This window comes from Mus caroli, unplaced genomic scaffold, assembly GCF_978045245.1.
Source record: "Mus caroli unplaced genomic scaffold, Mus_caroli_1 scaffold_4, whole genome shotgun sequence".
In the NCBI taxonomy this organism is placed as follows: domain Eukaryota; kingdom Metazoa; phylum Chordata; class Mammalia; order Rodentia; family Muridae; genus Mus; species Mus caroli.
This window is the reverse complement of record NW_028227259.1, coordinates 7,154,807-7,174,693: the sequence shown is the minus strand read 5'-3', so window position 1 is coordinate 7,174,693 and position 19,887 is coordinate 7,154,807. Positions and strand designations below refer to the sequence as shown.

Sequence of the window (19,887 nt, the reverse complement as noted above, 5' to 3'; positions counted from 1 at the left end):
TGGACTAGGCGAAGTGGGAGTGCTGGGTTCTGATGATGGTGAGTGGTCTTGGTTTTTGTTAGTAAGATTATTACGTTTACCTTTTGCCATCTGGTAATCTGTGGAGTTAGTTATTATAGTTGTCTCTGTTTAGAGATTGTTCCTCTGGTGATTCTGTTACCTTCTATCAGCAGACCTGGGAACTAGCTCTCTCTCCTCTGAGTTTCAGTGGTCAGAGCACTCTCTGCAGGCAAGCTCACCTCTTACAGGGAAGGTGCACAGATATCTGGCGTTCGGACCTCCCTCCTGGCTGAAGATGAAGCCCCAAAACAGGACCTTTCCCAGAGGCTGTGTTGCTTTGGCCTGTCCCAGAAGTTGTTAGCTTCTGTAGTGCACACTCTCACCTGTGCAGACTACTTTTGGTGGAGTCGCGGAACCAAGATGGCGCTTACGGATGCTGAGGGAAATCCCTCCCGGGCTGGGTGGACACCTGTCCCCTGGCTGGGAAGGTGGCCGGATGCCTGGAGCCTGAAAAGGGCGCTGCCTCAGAAGCTCTGTGGCTCCTGCCTGTCCCAGAAGCTGTTAGCTTCTCCAGATTATGCTTAGTACAGGTGATAATATTTCATAGAGGTTGTTGCTTTGGTGTCTATGAAGTATTTTTCTCATCATATTGTAGACCACTCTCTTACCACATACCATGAATATATGTGTTTTCTCACATATCAACGTATCATTCCAGTCAGTGAAAGCTAGTATGACAGATATAGTATATATCCCTGTCCCAGGACTGAGAATTCTTCAACAGTTCTCTTTCAGTATTTTAAAAATCACCTCTATATCCATTCCCAAACTACATGTGTTCTCTCTCTCCCCTTTAAAACTTTGAAGGTGGCATGGATTTGGGGATTTTTATTTACGTAATATTTGTACTAACTATAGGGCATATTCCTGGAAAGCCTCATATTGTCCCAATTATTATAGTGGGAGCCCACTAGGGTCCTGTGTTCTTTCAACATGGCTCTACTCATGGATAAATACTTCTTAGTTCTGGCTCTGCAAGAAAGACTTTGCTTTCTGAGACAACTGGATTGATATTTTACTTCTAGATTTCTATGGGGACTAGTTTATACATGAAGCTTTATCTCCTCTTGCTATTTCAATTGTATATCACCATCATCATATTACATAAGAAGAGTTAGGCAACAGCTATTATCATTTCCTATTGTTAATGGAATCATAGAATGAGCATTTGAGCCTTTGGATAGCTCAGCTATCACTTAACCTCATGACTCTAACTTCCCAGTTACAACTCCACTCAGAATATTATTGTAGCTAATCAAATGATGATTATTTGGCCCTTAAAAAATACTACAGATCCAACGAATTAGATTCTTACTGTTCTCCAAGAGGGTCTATTTAATTAATGGTCTTGAAACCCACTAGCAAACAGTTTGATGTCTTTTCTTCCACAGCTAAAAAATTTGGCCAGAGATCTGCAGTCAGGTTCATTTCAGATCAGAGAAGTTATTCTCATGTTCAAGTCATTGTTGGTCATGGAAATAGGAACTTTCCAGTAAAAGGTGTCAAAAATCCATGGTCATCGTGCCATCAAACCTGGAGAAAAGAGGTTTTGCCTGATAAAATATTTCTGATAAAGCTTTGAAAGAAACTGATCACCCCCTCCCCACTCATACCCAAACACTCACGTGGATTTTGAGTTGTATAAGATTTAGCTAGGACATTTTATTTTTAAAATCAGAGGAAATACTTGTATAAAGTGAAGGGACGTGCAGCAGACAGGGAGGCAATGCGTCAGTAGTACTGTGTGAAATCACTCTAAGCACCAAGAGGTTGAGTGTTAATGCCTGAGATGAACTTAGTGACACATACCTCTAATCCTACTCAAGAGGATGAGGCAGGAGATTTGATGATTCAAGATAGCCTGGGCTACATATGGAATTCTAAGCCAGCCTGGATTTCAGGAAACACTGCTTCAAGAAAGTAAAAGTATATTACTATAATCCTAACATTCAGGAGGTTGGCACAGGAAAATTGCTGTAAGCTTAAGGCTATATAGTATGTGTTACACCACCTAGAGATACATAGTAAGACCCCAGCCTAAAAAAAGAAACCAAAAATCCAAAACCAAAATACCCTAAAATACATACTGTGATGGTTTTTATATGCTAGGCCCAGGGAGTTGCACTATTAGGTGTGGACCTATTGGAGTAGGTGTGGCCTTGTTGGATTATGTGTGTCTCTTTAAGACCCTCATCCTAGCTCCCTGGAAGTCAGTCTTCCACTACAGCCTTCAGATGAAGATGTTGAACTTTTAGCTCTGCCTGTACCATGTCTGCCTAGATGCTGCCATGCTCCCACCTTAATGATAATGGACTAAACCTCTGAACCTATAAGTCATCCCCAACTAATTGTTGTCCTTATAAGAGTTGCCTTGGTCATGGTGTCTGTTCACAGCAGTAAAACCTTAAGACAGAAGTTGGTACCAGGAGTAGGGTATTGCTGTGATAGGCCTGTCCATGGTTTTGTTTGGAAGAATGTGGATTTTGGGACTTTGGATTTGGAAAGCAGTGGAATGCTTTAAATGGGGCCAGGAATATGGAAGACTTTGTTGCTGAGTATGATTTGAACTGTGCAGATTTGATCTGCAGTCAGGTTCATTTCCGATCAGAGAAGTTATTCTCATGTTCTAGTCATTCTTGGCCATGGAAATAGGAACTGTCCAGCGAAAGGTGAAAAAATCTATGGTCATGGGCCTGGCCCAAGAGGTCTCAGTGGAGAAGAATTTCAGAATGAGGCCTAGAGATTGTTTTTGTGGAATTTGGTAAAGAATGTGGCTGCTTTTTGCCTGTATCTGAAGAGTCTACCTGAATCTAAGGTAAAGAGATTATATTAACTATATTGACAAAGGAAGTCTCAAAAAAGGCCAGCAGAGACTTTGTTCTCTGATTAAGTCTCATGAAGAGCATTTTGAACAAGCATAGCAAACTTAGAAAGGAAAAATATAAAATATATGGTTCAAGTATTAACAGGGCACCAGGAAGTAAAGTGGAACTGAATTCTATGTTCTAGGAGATAACAAATGAAAGGATTTTGGGGTAAGATCCTACCCAGCTAAGTTTAGATTCAGATATAAACACACCTTTAATCCCAGGAGACAAAGCCAAACAAATCTCTAATTGCAAGACCAGCCTGGGACAAAGCAGGTTCTAGGTGAACAAAAATTTAAATCCAGGCCTGGTGGTACACACTTTTAATCCCAGCATGACAGGAGACAGAGCCATGCAGATCTCTGAGTTTAAGGTTAATCTACAGAGCAAATTCCTGGAAAGCCAAGCTTAGGCAGAGAGGGAGTGAGAAAACAGAAAGCTGGTAATAGAAAAAGGGGACCATGTTCCAGTCCCAACAAACAGCAGAACATGGCAGCTACAGCCATGTGACTCTGGCTTTAGAGTAAAAAATAAATGGCACTACTGGCATACTTGATGCTGGTTAGCTGGAGCTAAGAAATTAGTGGTGATTAAGAAGAGACCAGCATCACTGAGGTGAAATCTTCTTGGAAGTGTTTCCTGAAAGCACAAAGAAACTGTGTTCCAGAAATAGCCAAGGTTGTACCTCGTGCTGCAGCTGTACTTGATGATGGGTAAGAGTTACCCAGGTGGTACTGGTTTTGAAGGCATGAAGGGGTCATGAACAGCAGCTGAAGCTTGGCACTGTGAGAGGCCATGGAAGGACATTGGTGAAGGTGCAGCCTCAGTTGCAGTTGACAGCCCACGACTGAGGGGGTCATGTAAAGGATCTGAGGCCTGGCACCATGAAGAGAGCCTATGAGCTATTGGTGAAGCTTAGTTGCAGCAGAAGAAGCAGTGTTTTGGAGATACCAGTACCATGAGATGACTACCAAGAACAGCAGCAGCAGTGAAGTACAGGCATCTGGAGCCTAGAAGACAAGCGGTGTGCCATAAAGGGCAGAGCTGGAGAGGTGACAGAAGCCCTTGGAGGAGCCTAGAAGATCTTGAGTGGATCCTAGACATTGGACTGTTCAAGTCTGATTTTGCTTTTGATTGTGACTGTGCCCTGATATTTTTCCCTCTGAAGTAGGAAAGTATTTTAGTGAAGCCTACAGTTAAGAGATTTTGAATTTTAAAAAGACTTTGGATTCTGAAAGATATTAGATATTTTAAAGGGATTGAAAATTTAATATATGCCTGAGATTCTCTCTTCCATCTCTTGTATTCTGTTGCTGATGCTCTCCAAAACTTAGGATACCCCGAAAGATGGCCTAGTCGGCCATCACTGGAAAGAGAGGCCCATTGGACTTGCAAACTTTATATGCCCCAATATAGGGGAATGCCAGGGCCAAAAGAATGGGAATGGGACGGTAGGGAAGTGGGGGGCGGTATGGGGGACTTTTGGGATAGCATTGGAAATGTAATTGAGGAAAATATGTAGAAAAAAAAAACTTAGGATACCCAAGATATAAGATACAATTTCCTAAACGCATGAAACTCAAGAAGAATGAAGACCAAAGTGTGGACACTGTGCCCCTTCTTAGAATTGGGAACAAAACATCCATGGAAGGAGTTACAGAGACAAAGTTTGGAGCTGTGACGAAAGGATGGACCATCTAGAGACTGCCATACCCGGGGATTTATCTCATATTCAGCTTCCAAATGCTGACACCATTGCATACACTAGCAAGATTTTATTGAAAGGACCCAGATATAGCAGTCTCTTGTGAGACTATGCCAGGGCCTAGCAAACACAGAAGTGGATGCTCACAGTCAGCTATTGGATGGATCACAGGGCCCCCAATGGAGGAGCTAGAGAAAGTACCCAAGGAGCTAAAGGGATCTGTAACCCTATAGGTGGAACAACATTATGAACTAACCAGTACCCTGGATCTCTTGACTCTAGCTGCATATGTATCAAAAGATGGCCTAGTTGGCCATCACTGGAAAGAGAGGCCCATTGGACACACAAACTTTATATGCCCCAGTACAGGGGAACGCCAGGGCCAAAAAAATGGGAATGGGTGGGTAGGGAAGTGGGGGGGAAGGTATGGGGGACTTTTGGGATAGCATTGGAAATGTAATTGAGGAAAATACGTAATAAAAAATATTAAAAATTAAAAAAAAAGAAATTTTAATATGTAAAGACTGTGGGACTTTTAAAGTTATTTAGATCTTGGGGATGAGTAAGAAAGCAAGCGTTAAATGTGTTTGTGTGTCAAGTTGACAAGAGGTCAATTGTGCTGGCTGGTTTTGTGTGTCAGCTTGACACAAGCTGGAGTTATCACAGAGAAAGGAGCCTCCCTTGAGAAAATGCCTCCATGAGATCCAGCTGTAAGGCATTTTCTCAGTTAGTGATCAAGGGTGGGAGGGCCCATTGTGGGTGGTGCCATCTTTGGGTTGGTAGTCCTCGGTTCTATAAGAAAGCAAGATGAACAAGCCATGGACAACAAGCCAGTAAGTAACATCCTCTGTGGTCTCTGCATCAGCTCTTGCTTCCTGACTTGTTTGAGTTCCAGTCCTGATTTCCTTTGCTGATGAACAGTAATGTCGAAGTGTAAGCTGAATCAATCTTTTCCTTCTCAACTTGTTTCATGGACATGATATTTGTGCAGGAATAGAAACCGTGACTAAGACACATTCATACACACACATACATACATACATAGGTGCATGGATACAACAAACATTGGATTCTTGTTTTTCTTATGATCTTAAATAAACTTACTGTGTTTGAGTATCAAAATGTTCTAGATTTCCATAGGTAATACTGCTTTTTAGTTTTAGTAAGTGGAGATTTTTAAGAGAAAAGTCTCACTCATATTTTTTATGGTACTTTAGATTCCTTATCTCATATTACTGTCTCCAGAGGCTGGGCAGTCACATTAAGCGTCCTTTACATGGAAAAGACAAAAAGAGAGCACACTGTGGTAACTGATGCCTGTGATCCCAGCACTTGGAAGGCTGACGCAAGTGGATGGTTTGAGTTTTAGGTTTCCTTGGAGTTACATAGTAAGTCCTAGGCCAGCCTGTATTAGAAACAAGTACCCTTCCAAACCCTTAAAACACAAAAAGAGTATCTTGTCCTATGTCCCACTGGAGAAACTAGGAATTTTAAAAATCCTTTTTATTGAAAAATAAGTATTTTCATACAATATATTCTAATCACATTTTCCCACACTTACCTCTTCCCGGATCCTTCCCTCCCATTTAACTCTTGCTCTCTCTCTCTCTCTCTCTCTCTCTCTCTCTCTCTCTCTCTATTAGAAAAGAGATCTCTCCTTTTGTTGTCTAATTGCTCTGGCTAGGACTTCAAGTACAATGTTGAATAGGTAGGGAGAGAGTGGGAAGCCTTGTCTAGTCCCTGATTTTAGTGGGATTGCTTCCAGCTTCTCACCATTTACTTTGATGTTGGCTACTGTTTTGCTGTATATTGCTTTTATCATGGTTAGGTATGGGCCTTGAATTCCTGATCTTTCCAAGACTTTTATCATGAATGGGTGTTGGATTTTGTTAAATGCTTTTTCAGCATCTAACGAGATGATCATGTGGTTTTTGTCTTTGAGTTTGTTTATATAATGGATTACATTGATGGATTTTCGTATATTGAACCATCCTTGCATCCCTGGGATGAAACCTACTTGGTCAGGATGGATGATTGTTTTGATGTGTTCTTGAATTCGGTTAGCGAGAACTTTGTTGAGGATTTTTGCATCAATATTCATAAGGGAAATTGGTCTGAAGTTCTCTATTTTTGTTGGGTCTTTATGTGGTTTAGGTATCAGAGTAATTGTGGCTTCATAGAATGAGTTGGGTAGAGTACCTTCTGATTGTATTTTGTGGAATAGTTTGTGAAGAACTGGGACTAGTTCTTCTTTGAAGGTTTGATAGAACTCTGCACTAAACCCATCTGGTCCTGGGCTTTTCTTGGTTGGGAGACTATTAATGACTGCTTCTATTTCTTTAGGGGATATGGGACTGTTTAGATCATTAACCTGATCTTGATTTAACTTTGGTACCTGGTATCTGTCTAGAAACTTGTCCATTTCATCCAGGTTCTCCAGTTTTGTTGAGTATAGCCTTTTGTAGAATGATCTGATGGTGTTTTGGATTTCTTCAGGGTCTGTTGTTATGTCTCCTTTTTCATTTCTGATTTTTTTAATTAGGATGCTTTCCCTGTGCCCTCTTGTGAGTCTGGCTAAGGGTTTATCTATCTTGTTGATTTTCTCAAAGAACCAGCTCCTCGATTGGTTGATTCTTTGAATTGTTCTTCTTGTTTCCACTTGGTTGATTTCACCCCTGAGTTTGATTATTTCTTGCCGCCTACTCCTCTTGGGTGAATTTGCTTCCTTTCTTTCTAGAGCTTTTAGGTGTGTTGTCAAGCTGCTAATGTGTGCTCTCTCTAGTTTCTTTTTGGAGGCACTCAGAGCTATGAGTTTTCCTCTTAGAAATGCTTTCAATGTGTCCCATAAGTTTGGGTATGTTGTGGCTTCATTTTCATTAAACTCCAGAAAGTCCTTAATTTCTTTCTTTATTCCTTCCTTGACCAAGGTATCATTGAGAAGAGTGTGAACCAATGTGAAAAGGATTCATCTGAAATGAAGATGTTGTGAAATAAAAGGAAAAGCACAATATTGTAATAAAATATTAAAGGAGATAATTATTGCATATCTGAGAAAAGATAATGGCGTTGGGTATCTAGAGGAAAGTAAAAGGGATAAAAAATGGAAGGGTTGAAGGATATAGGTGGGATGGGGTAGACATAAAAACAGGACAGATTTATAAATGGTCAATAAGAGAGAAGGTAAACACCTAGAGGAGAGTCCGGATCCAGTCCTGTCTCCTGTAAAAGCCCCGCCAGAATACTGTAAAGCAATGAGAAACCATTAATCATATAATTTCAGGAAATGTTTTTCTTTTATATTTTCCCCAATGATTCTGGGGACTAAACTCACTGCTTTCTGCATGCTAGGTGTTTTAGGGTTTTATTGCTATGAACAGACACCATGACCAAGGCAACTCTTATTAAGAACAACATTTAATTGGGGCTGGCTTACGGGTTCAGATGTTCAGTCCATTATCATCAAGGCAGCATCCAGGCAGGCATGGTTCAGGAGGAGCTGAGAGTTCTACATCTTCATCTGAAGGCTGCTAGCAGAATACTAACTTCCAGGCAGCAAGGATGAGGGTCTTATAGCCCACACCCTCAAGGCCACACCTACTCCAACAGGGCCACACCTTCTAATAGTGCCAATCCCTGGGCCAAGTCTATGCAAACCATCACACTAGGCAAATGCTCTATCATTGGTCAATACATCCTCAGCCTGGGAAAAATCTTCATAATTTCATAATATGAATTTCTAGATTGAACGAGCCCATTGAATGCACAGGACAATATGCCAAGTCTATGCAAACCATCACACTAGGCAAATGCTCTATCATTGGTCTATACATCCTCAGCCTGGGAAAAATCTTCATAATTTCATAATATGAATTTCTAGATTGAATAAGCCCATTGAATGCACACGACAATAAATGAGGAAAAAAGATCTACACAAAGATACACAGTTGTTAAATGCTAGAAGAGCAATGAGAAAAGAAAAGATTAGAACAAACTCAAGGGAGAAAAAAAATCTCAGGTTACAACACTGAAGATCAGAATAGATCAGAGTTACAATAGCAGTACTAGTGATGTTGAACATTCTGCAGCTTACTGAACTAAAAATCTAAGTCATCAAGCAACAATGAGTTCCCAAAGCCAGATGCTGTGCCACGTACTTCCCAGCACTTGAGAAACTAAGTCAGGAGAGTGAGTGGTTTCAGGGCCAGTCCGGGCTGCAACACCTTGTCACAACATCCCTGCAAATATGAGTTCTCAGAAAGTATAGCAGTGAAGCACACAGGAAATTAATCTGATTAAATATGATTTCGGGAAGGCACCGGGAACTGAACCAGAGAGAGGAGAGGGGGAGTTTTTGGTGGAGACAGCCCCAGCAAGATTGTGAGGACTGTGATGAAGAGAAAGTTCATGATGACAGCTGGCTCGCAGCTAACAGCAAGCCCAGAGTGCAGTGAGTCCGATGCTGGCAGTAGTATGCATAGTAACTAAAAATGGGTTTGGTGAATCACCGGTATTTGCTCGTACTGATTGCTCACTGTTTTACACAGAAGTTTGAGGTTGTTTGGTGATGTGTGGTTCAATGTATGTCATTAAACACAAAAGTTATGGAAAGAAAAATTCATCTTGTCTTTGGGTTTAGTGATCCGGAGAATGACCTCTGAAGTCAGGCCATTCGGTCCAATCCTGTCTGCATGTCTCGCCCTGCATGCCTCCACTGAGACGCTTGCTCTCTCTGCTTCACTGTCTCACCTGTGTGGAAACACAGCACCCCCTTAACAAGAGGCCTGTGTGTATTACATGAGTGAATGAACATAAAGCTGTGAGACAGTGTTTAAACAGTAATAATAGTAGGAGGGGAAGCGTAAAGTAAGCATCCTTTAAAAATAAATGGAAGCATTTAGCAGAAACTTTATGCTAACAAAACCAAAAATATATATGATATGTATAATATATAGTATGACCTATAATAGTGACCATTTAAATGTGAAATTTATAGCTGATTGGTATAATTTCTTTTGTTACTTTTCTCCTTTGTGCTTTTTGTATTTTGTTGTTTTGTGATAGGGTTAACTCAGGCTGGCTCTGGAACTGACTATGTGGCTCAGGGTAGCCTGGAGCTCAGAAAAATCTTTCTACCTTAACTTTAGGGGTGCTGGGCTTCCGGTGTATGCTACTGCATCTGAAACATCTATTTATATAATTCTAGCTTTTGATACTAGGAACCTTTTCCTTTTTAGTATGAGTTTTAAAATTTATTGTATTATTTTCTGTATATGAGTGTTTTGCCTGCATTCCTGATGCCAAGAAGGCAGAAGAGGACGTTGAACTCCCTGGAACTGGATTCACTAGTGGTTGTGAGTGGCCATGTAGGTGCTGGGAACTGAATTCAGGTCTGCTGAATGAGCAGCAAGTGCTCTTAGCTATTGAGACATCTCTCCAGTCCTAGTATGAATTTTTATTAAGGTGTTCCTTAATTGTTATTTTCTGCCAAATGGATGGAAAATAATTTACCAAATAACGTTGGAATTACGGTACTGTGAACTTAAAATTCTGATTTTCTTATTATAACTGTAATATGAGTTTATTATGAAACATTCGGAAACTCTGCAGACATAGAACAAATGAAATTTATAAATCAGTGATTTTACTACCCAGGGAAAACGCCTGCTAGCATTTCATTGTTTGCTTCTGTTTTTCCTCACGTATACATATATTTTCTCTCTTTTGCAACATGTGGTACTTTCTTTAAGAAGACGTTACAAGTATTTGTTATTAAAAGACAGTGTTTCCTACAGCCAACTGGCCTCAGACTTACAGATGGCCTTGACCTCCTGTCCCTCCTGCTTTTCAGGTGATAGAATAATGGTGGTTCACTGCCAGGTGTGGTTAAACATCCTTTACTGGCTTATATGGAACAATAGTGCCAGAAGTATAATTGTAAGTTTTGTCGTGATTGCTATTTTGAGAGAGCATCTTGGTCCATAGCTTAGGCTGGCCTGTTCTTAATACAGTCAAGTCTGACTTCACAATCACCATAGTTGTGCTTTAGATGCCTGAGGCCACTGTTCTTGGGGGATTGTAAGTTTTGTATCTTATTTAATTTCCTGTCTGCCTTTTCCAGACTTTCTCTGTGATATTATATTGTCAGTCTTTAGAGCTAAGCATTTATACACATTTGCAATAATTTCTTTAGGTAAAATTCATAGAAGCCAAGCTATTTATTGTTGAACTGCTCTCTGAATGTTTTGTGCAGCTACACCCGCAGTATTTATAGATGTTGCAGTTCCTTAATAGTTTTGTCAACATTTTGTTTTCTAATAATAATTATTTATAAAAGTCATACAAATATTGTTTATCTATTTTTTATTAGACTATTGGGTGTAAAATATAAGTTTAAATTTTTTATACTAAAATTTGAAAGATCATTTTCTCTATAGAAGGAAATAATGAACTATCATTAACATTGTATAATGATGCCAATTATGTGTATTCTCAGTGACTGTTATATTCTTCATAAAGATAATGATACCATTGACAAATGGACAGAATAGACCTTAAGTGTTGTAATAAACCAAGTATGGTATCATGACCACTCAAGGCAATGCAATGGACACACTTTGGAAGGACTTTAGGACATATTTTGAAAATGGAATTGACAGACATCTCTGACCATTAGATATGAGGAAGTAAGAGGAATTGAAGAGCCAGTGGCCATTCCATAGTTCTTAACAAGAGGAGTTTGATAAGTTATTTATGGAGATGGAATGGATGTAAGAAAATCATATTTGTTACACAAGATTGGTTCAGGGTTCAGGTTTGGATATGTTTAAGTGTGGTACACATACATATGTTAAACTAGTGGAAACATTGATTCTGTTGTTCAGAGGAGAATTTTAACTAGAGTTTTAAGTATGGACATTTTCATAAAAACAAAAAGAGAAACTTTTAGATGAAATTATCAAGGAAATGAAAAAAAAATAGTAGAAGCAAGGACTCAGCCCTAGTGGCTAGCTGTGTGAAGGACTGAGCCCTAGTGTGAGGCTGTGTGAAGGAATGAGCCCTGGTGTGTAGCTGTGTGAAGTACTGAGCCCTGGTGTGTAGCTGTGTGAAGGACTGAGCCCTGGTGTGTAGATGTGTGAAGGACTCAACCCTAGTGTGTAGCTGTGTAATCAAGTATTTAGAGTTTAGAAGCCAGCAAAGGAGGTTGGGAAGCAGGAAGAAGAGAAAAACAAGCAACTGTGGATGGTAGGAATTTAAGCAGAAGGGTGCTCAGCAGTGGCAGGTGCTCCTTATGGGTCAGATAAGATGAGCACATTGATCATGGATCATAAGGCATTTGTAGATGATTAGTGAGTTTGATAAGAGCAGGCTTTGAAAGGAAAAATCATACAAATGAATGGTTTTTTTCTAAATAAGAGACATAAAAATTTATACAGTGATAGGAAAGATCTAACAATTTTTTCAAATCCCAGGAGAGGGAAGGATTTCTGGTGCTTTCTGAGTAGACAAGAATGGATGAATTGGGTATATGAGCAAGAGAGGTGCAATGGATTAGCTTTAGATAACTAGAGAGCTAATCATTAACAGTAGGGAAGGCTGAGCATAGGACGTATGGGGACGCAGTGATGGGGGTCTATGCAACTTATACATCTGTATTTGTTTTCCCTTCATGATACAACAAGCAAGAAATAATCTTTGAAAATGGATGGGGGAAGGTAGATGTTGAAGGTTTGAGGAGAGAAATGAAGACATGGGATATGCTGGGACACCGGTGGGTGTTGTACAGACTGCTGTAGGGTGTGAGTGCCAGGCAGTTTTTACGGCTTGCTTATAGTTATTATATGTTAAGAAACACCTTGAGCTGCTATTAGTTTCATTTAGCTGTACTGGTAGGCCTCGAATAGACCCAGGACTTGTTTTCATCAGTATTGGTTCAGTCTGGGGAATGTCATATGTCAAGTGATGGGTTTGCAAGGTAGTGAATGCTGAGACTGACTCTCACTTGAACAAAAGCATGAGGAATGATAGAATGGTAGTAAACCCAATGGCTTAGAAGTTCTATTGCACTCAAAGTTTTGAAATGGTGTGTTAAGAAAGCTGGAATAGGTGCTGGAAAGATGGCTCAGTGGTTAAGAGCACTTGTTACCCTTTCAGAGGACCTGGGTTTGGTTTCTACAATCCTCATGTTGGCTTACATCTATTTGTAACTTCAGTTCTAGGAAATTGTCCACCCTCTTTTGGACTTCTTGGGCACTAGGCATTCACATAGTGTACACACACACACACATACACACACACTCACTCACAGACATGCATAAAAGTTTAAAGCATGAAATGAAAATAAAGCTCAAATAAATGAACATGGTAAAAAAGAAGTAGAGAGTATTAAAGCAGATAATACTATAACTGGAAGGTTAAAGATATTACTATGGCTACTAGGGAATGATATCCAATCTCACTGGATGAGATTAAGTTGTTAATTTGAATGGTGACTTAAGTAGATACCAAAAATCTCCAGAACGTAAAATAGGAGTGATGTTGGACAGTGTGATCCTGAACCAAAACTGAAACTTTGAGAAAGTGAGGGGAAGTGACTGGAAACCAGAGACTACAGGATGTGTGACAGTATAGTCTGATGCATAGCATAAAAAAAAGAGGTAAGTTTTAGTGGAATGAGGAAAAATTGCTCAACTGAAAATGAGAAACAGACATATTCTCCCTCTACCACCAGACCCCCATTAGCAAAGTTATACAGCTCCTACTCAAGAAACTCTGCAGTGCTGCTTCTGAGAACAAGATGATGAAGAAAAGAACAAAAACAAAAGTTGCAGCTAAGGGATGGATTCTGTGGATAGCCATGTGTGAATTCCAGAAGGCATCATGACTGTGAAGCAGCTGAGTTGTGGGAGGAGACAAAGCCAGATAGAGATTAGAGAGTTGGCGATGGGAGCTTCCTAAGGTAACTGGCATAAACTGATATAAAGGGCCTGGTTAGAATAGCCTTTGGGATTCTAAAGGAGACGGAGAAGATGAAGCTGCAAGTGGTGGTGGTGCTCTCTTGCCATGGATCTTGCCAGGTTTGGAGTCCATACCTGACATTTACTTATGAGGTCATGTAAGATTGGGAAGGTGAAGGGAAGCTGTGGGTGCAGTTTTACTTTGAATGCATGGCTCTTCTTCATTTCTGATGATGAGGTAAAGAGATTTGCCTTACTATCAGAGTGTTATAAAAGATAGTAATTATCAGCAAATGTAGTTAATTTGAACCATTCTTAGTTCAGTCTTTTTCTTTATTTTTAAGACCTCACTGTGTATTGTGCTGGCCTTGAACTCATGATCTTCCTGTCTCTGCTTTCTAAGTACTAAGATTACTGGCATATCCTACCACATCTGGCTCATTTTAATACCCAAATCTCTTCCTTCTAGAATATGCATTGGGAAGTTTGAACTCATGATCTTCCTGCCACTCTTTACAAGTTCTAAGATTATTGGCATACCCTACCATATCTGGCTCATTTTTATAACCAAATCTCTTACTTCTAGAACATGAATGGGAAAGCTAGGTAAATCTTGACATAGGTTTGGCATTTTCTTCTTAAAGCTAGTCCTACTCCTGACTGAGAAGGAGTGAATCTCTGACCTCTGTGCCTGCTCTTGGGACTCTTTTCCTCCTGTTGTGTTGTTGTATCCAACTTCCATGTGATATCTTGCTTTGTTACGTTTTGTCATATTTGTCTGTTATCTCATAAAAGCCTATTCTTTTCTAGTGAGAGGCAGAAATGGAATGCATCTCTAATGGAGAGAATGGAGGGAAGAACTAGGAGGAGGAGAGAAAAGGGAAACTATGAGCTATGAGAAGGACTTATTATATGAGAAAAGGACTTGTTTTCAATAAAAGATGAAGAAGCGGTAAAAGGATTAGTGGGATAGGAAGGGTTAAATTCAGATGGGGAGGAGAGCAAGGTAGAGAAGGGAATATAGAGAGGGTTAAATAATACTAAAGACATTTCAAAAAATCATATGTAGAAACTTCTAAATAAATATACATATATGTATATATATTTCACACGATATCCATTTACTAATAGCATAATAGTATATTTGGAATAACTATTCTGCATACATGTGTGTGTGTATATATATATATACACACATATATATACATACACATATTATATATATATGTATATATATACATACATATACACATATACACACACACACATACACACACACACATACACAGACACACAGACACACACACATATATATATGTAAAGTTATCCTAGAACCAGGTAGCAGTGCTGCTACTAGACACCAGAGAGTATATAGTACTGAGAATGGGTTGCTTCTTTTGATGAAGTTGTTAGCTTGTGAGGGCCCATAGACCCCCCAAGATCTGTACAGGCCATTGCCAAAGTACTAGACTACCCTCCAGATACTCTGCATCTGATATAGAAGCAAAAAAACAAAAAACAACAAAGAAACAAACAATAAACCAAAACCAAACCAAACCAAACCAAACCATCATCAACAACAACAAAACCCCAAACGACAACAAAAAAAGGTCTAGGGTATTAATAGTGTATTTGGTTACCCTCTAGAACTTAACAGTACGGCTCTGTTACTGAAGACATTGCATACTTGAATCATAAGAACTTGGAGGAATCAACCTATTATAGACGTACAAGTTTCAGCCCTCCTGGCTAGCTTTGATAGTGCTAGAAGGTCCTTAGCAAGCTACCAAAAGAGAAAAATAATCACCAATTTTACCCATCTATGAAACCTGTGACCTAAACCATTGATGGGACTGCCATGCCCACTGGTGCAACAGTGAAAGGAATACCATAGGAGCACCCAAGCACCTTATGCATGAAGTTAATCCATGATCCACGAGATGAAACCTATACCTGACACCATTACCAGGCCAAGGCCCTGTGGCTAGACTGGCCATGGACCCTAAGGAAGAAGCTACTACTATTGTGTTATTAAATAGACACACTATTAAACTGGCTCCTAACTGCTTATTATATGAGTAGAACAATGCATCTCTCAGTTCTCGGGTAATCTCTTATTTACAGTAGATGAGACAGAGACCCACAACTGGCCAGGATGTAGAAAATAGGAGACTTCAGAATGCTGCGCCCTGAGTAACACATCTATGCTGGACCATTCTCTCCAAGGCATAGGGATCATTGAAGAAGAGGGAATATAAAGATCATAAGAGCCAGCTGTGGTGGATGACGCTAAGTAAATCGTGTCTTCTTGACACAGAGGGCAAAGCCACACAGAAGTTGTCAACAGCACTCACACACAAGTCTTTTTTGGGTCCAAAAAAACCCAAATCCCAGCATGGAGTGTGGAGATGGAGATAAAATTTCATTCCTGGATGCAGAGCTGTTAACCATTGTTAGTTGTTGGGAGAAGAAAAAGTTAAGTTTTCTCTAAGGGTGTGTTGACTAGTAGTAGACCATATATGCAAGAATATCTGGGCTGCACAAATTGGTCTTCATGGGTTAAAAAAAGAGAAAAGAAAATGACACAAAGGTAGTTGGGGAAGAGTATGGATCTGGGAAGAGTTGATGGAGAAAGGGTGAGTATAATCAAAATACATTTTATTAAGTTCTCAATGAACTAATAAAAAAACTAAAAACAAAAAATGGGACTGGGGCAATGCCTTAGTTGGTAAAGTGCTTGCTGAATTAGCATGGTGGCCTGAGTTTGAATCCCAAAGCCCATGTTGAAAATAGTTAAGTGTCCTTAGAAGAATCAAGTTAGTCCTAGATTTGGCAGTGTTGGAGAGGCTCGTGTCTCCCTTGGTTGAATGTCATACATGCCACCCAGTGCTCCTTTTCATTGCTTTTCTGTTGTGTGTTCCCTGGTATCCTTGATTGTCAAAGTGGCAATGAGCTACAACAATCAGAACATGCAACAGAGCATTATATGCTAATAGAGTTACCAGGATATTTGTAAGCTGATAGTTCAATTATACTTTCATGTTTGGTGATGTTTTATGGTATGTAAATCTAGGAGGTTCTGATTTTGTAAATGTGAATGTGACTAGGCTTTCCCCTTACAGTCCTGTGACCCTACTGCAAAGCTAGACTTAGAAATCTTGTCTTTATTAGTAAAAAAAGGAGTCTATAAATAAGATCTAACATTAATGATAGTGCACATCTCAATGTTTGCTAAGCATATTTATTCCTTATGTATACACTGAAAGCTCACTGATAATTTTCATCAGATTTTGACTTAGTAGAGCGTAATCATCTCAGTTATTGTCCCATTATTGTGAAGAGACACCACAACTAAGACATCGCATGAAAGATAGTGTTTAGTTGGAGACATGCCTACAGTTTCAGAGGATTAGTCCATGAGTACTGTGCTGGGGGACATGGCCTTCTTACAGGCAGGCATGGCATTGGAGCAGTAGCTGAGAGCTCACATCTGATTTGCAAGTTGGAAGTAGAAAGAGAGAGAAGGAGGGCGGGAAAGAAGTAAGGAGGAAGGAAGAGGGAGAGGGAGAGACAGAGACAGGCACTGACAGAACCGGTGTGGGTTTCTGAAACTATAAATCCTATCCCTGGTGACAAAGCTCCTCCAACAAGTCCACACTTTCTAATCTCTCCTAAATAGTTCTATCAACTGAGGACCAAACATTTGAATGAGTCTACCTACTCAACTTACCACAGTAACTAAAGTAGACTCACCTTTTAGCACAGTGTTACCCAGAAATTCCCTTGCAATTGCACAAATGAGAGAGCTTTTCATATTTACAGATTGGTAAGTAATAAAATGAAACTCACATCCAAAATTGTCACACATAAGCTTTTATAGTTTCAATTTTGTAGTTTCAATTTCATGTCGCGTAAACAAAACAGGATTTTTAAACACTGGTTATTATGTACTGAGGAAATAGATACCAACTTTGCCATAAGACTGAGTTGTAGAATGGGTAATTAACTCTTGGTGCTACAAAGGCCTAGGGACTGCCTCTTGCTTTTGTCTAGTAGGATTCTCAGCTAGATAGTTATCTCCCAGGAAATGTCTAGTTGATTATTCTTGCTTAAAAGGAGCAAGAAAAAGAAATACACAAGAGAGAAGGTGATTTGATAAGGATTGGCAGAAGATGCACAGAATAAAAAGTAAGGTCAAAGTACTTTAAAACGTTCTCAGCTTAGTATTTAAGCAAATTAAAATTAGGTTCTTAAAGTTTCCATAAGTCGTTCCAATAACCTTTTTATAGCTAAACATCTAATGATGTTTTTGATCTTCATTGTGACCCCTATACTATATGGCTTATAGTCATCTTGGAAATTTTGTTGTTCTTTTATATTCATATTATCCCAAGTAATTTTTTCTCAAGTATTTGGCAGTTACTCTAAATAAAATATATTGATTATCTGTAATATAGCAGTTACTAAGTGTGAGTTACTCAAATGCATGAGCAGCCTATGCCTTGGAGTTTATTACTTTGCATGGTTCTGTGCATTGACCATGCAGATGGACTTCATGTGGTGCCAGCCCGGACACTACCGTTTCTAGAATCCAAAATGACCTCAGCTGTGTGCTTAGAAAGCAGTGCCAGTGGGAATGCAGGTGGTGCTGTTGGTGAGGAATTGACTCTTTGTCTTGTGCATGGTTTTGGTTGTTGCTTGGGTTTCCTGACGTCATAGTGGTATGACTGAAAAACGAGATTTCCAAGTGAGTTTCCATAATAGAAGCTGTGCAGCACAGATGATGCAGGGGATCCCTTTTTCCAACTGAGCTAAGAGCCAGCTCAGCTATGGGAGGAGAGGACCTCACCCGCAGCGAGAGAGGAGTGGAAAGAAAAGAGGCCTCTTTAATCAATAGCATCTGTGGGACACAACAGACTTCTAGTTTCAACCTATATAGGAGGGACTCAATTTTTCATTCCATTATAGCATCGGAATAAAGTTCAAGGGTCATGTTCTCAACCTTTGGCTCAAGTCTCGGTGTCATGAAGGCTTCTAAGGTAACTTAGGTATGAACATTGAACCTAAAGTAAGTTATTCCTTCCATATAATCCCAAGACGAAGGTTGATAAGGACAAGATGAATGCAAAAGCCAATCCTGTTCAAATAGTGCAAAGAGGACATACCCAAAAGCCACTAAGACTGAGAGGACTGTCACCTGGTCCCCCTGTTCTGGTAAAAGAAAATGTATTTTATTTGAGTCTCGATATTTATTTATTGTTTGTTTGTTTTGGAGAATGAGTCTTACTATATAACCCAAGTTGGCCTTGAACTCTGTCCTCTTGCCTCAGCCTCCCAAGGCTGCAATTAGGAATATGCACCACTGTGCTTAACTGGGAATGATTGATTAAGGTTTTGACTCTTTTTTGGGAATGGTTTTTGTGGTTTTTAGCTTTATTCTCTGATCATCATTTTTTAATGTATGAAGTGGCCTAGATTTTAGCTTACATATTTTACGACTTTTTGTTGATTCTTTGTGAGTTCCACGTCATGCACCCCAGCCCTGTACATCTCCCCATTCTCTTGTATCTACCCTTCGCTCTCGCAAACTACCCCACGAACAAAATACACACACACACACACACACACACACACACACACACAGAGGAGCAAACAAACAAACAAACAAAAAACCCAATGCATAGAAAAACATTTATTCGCTCAAGCTGTAGTATGCCACAGTATATCCCTCTGTCCACACATCTTCCTTACAAATGTTCTTTGCAATGAGTCTTGTTCAAGACCTCTGGCTTCCGCGACACCATCAATATTGGATCTTCATTAGGATTCCTCCCAGTTATCCTGTTGTTAGGCTCTAGCATGGAGATCCTGTAGCCTTTGACCAGCAAGACTGTTTTTTGTTTTTTTGTTTTTGTTTTTGTTTTTCCTTCACAAATTCCAACCATTCACAGATAATACAGATTTTGAGGTGGCCCATCTCAGAGGGCTGGGTGGTAGCCCATTGTTTTCCCTTATCTGCACCACCAGGGAGAGTTCTCCAGCACTGCTCTGGCCAGGCCACTCATTGTTGCCATCAGTAGGAGGCAGGGTCAGCCCTTGGGGCTGGCTCAGCCACATCCACCCCTTCAGAGCCAGCTAGCTGCACTGTGCTTTCCAGTCAAGGCAAGGGCACATTCTCCCAAGTGCTTCAGCCTACAAGGCACTGGGCCAACTCTTGTTTTAACACCCTTGGGGCTGGCTCACCCATGCCTTTGTCAGCTCCATTGTGTTGTCCAGGTGAAGTGCAGGGCTTGCTCTTTTG

The 19,887-nt window shown here is 40.0% G+C and overlaps 1 pseudogene across 1 annotated transcript in view; it reads left to right on the top strand.

Moving 5' to 3' along the window:
• The window catches only part of LOC147004907 (protein DBF4 homolog A-like), a 386,595-nt pseudogene that overhangs the window by 43,658 nt on the left and 323,050 nt on the right, over positions 1-19,887 (top strand). The window lies entirely within an intron of this gene.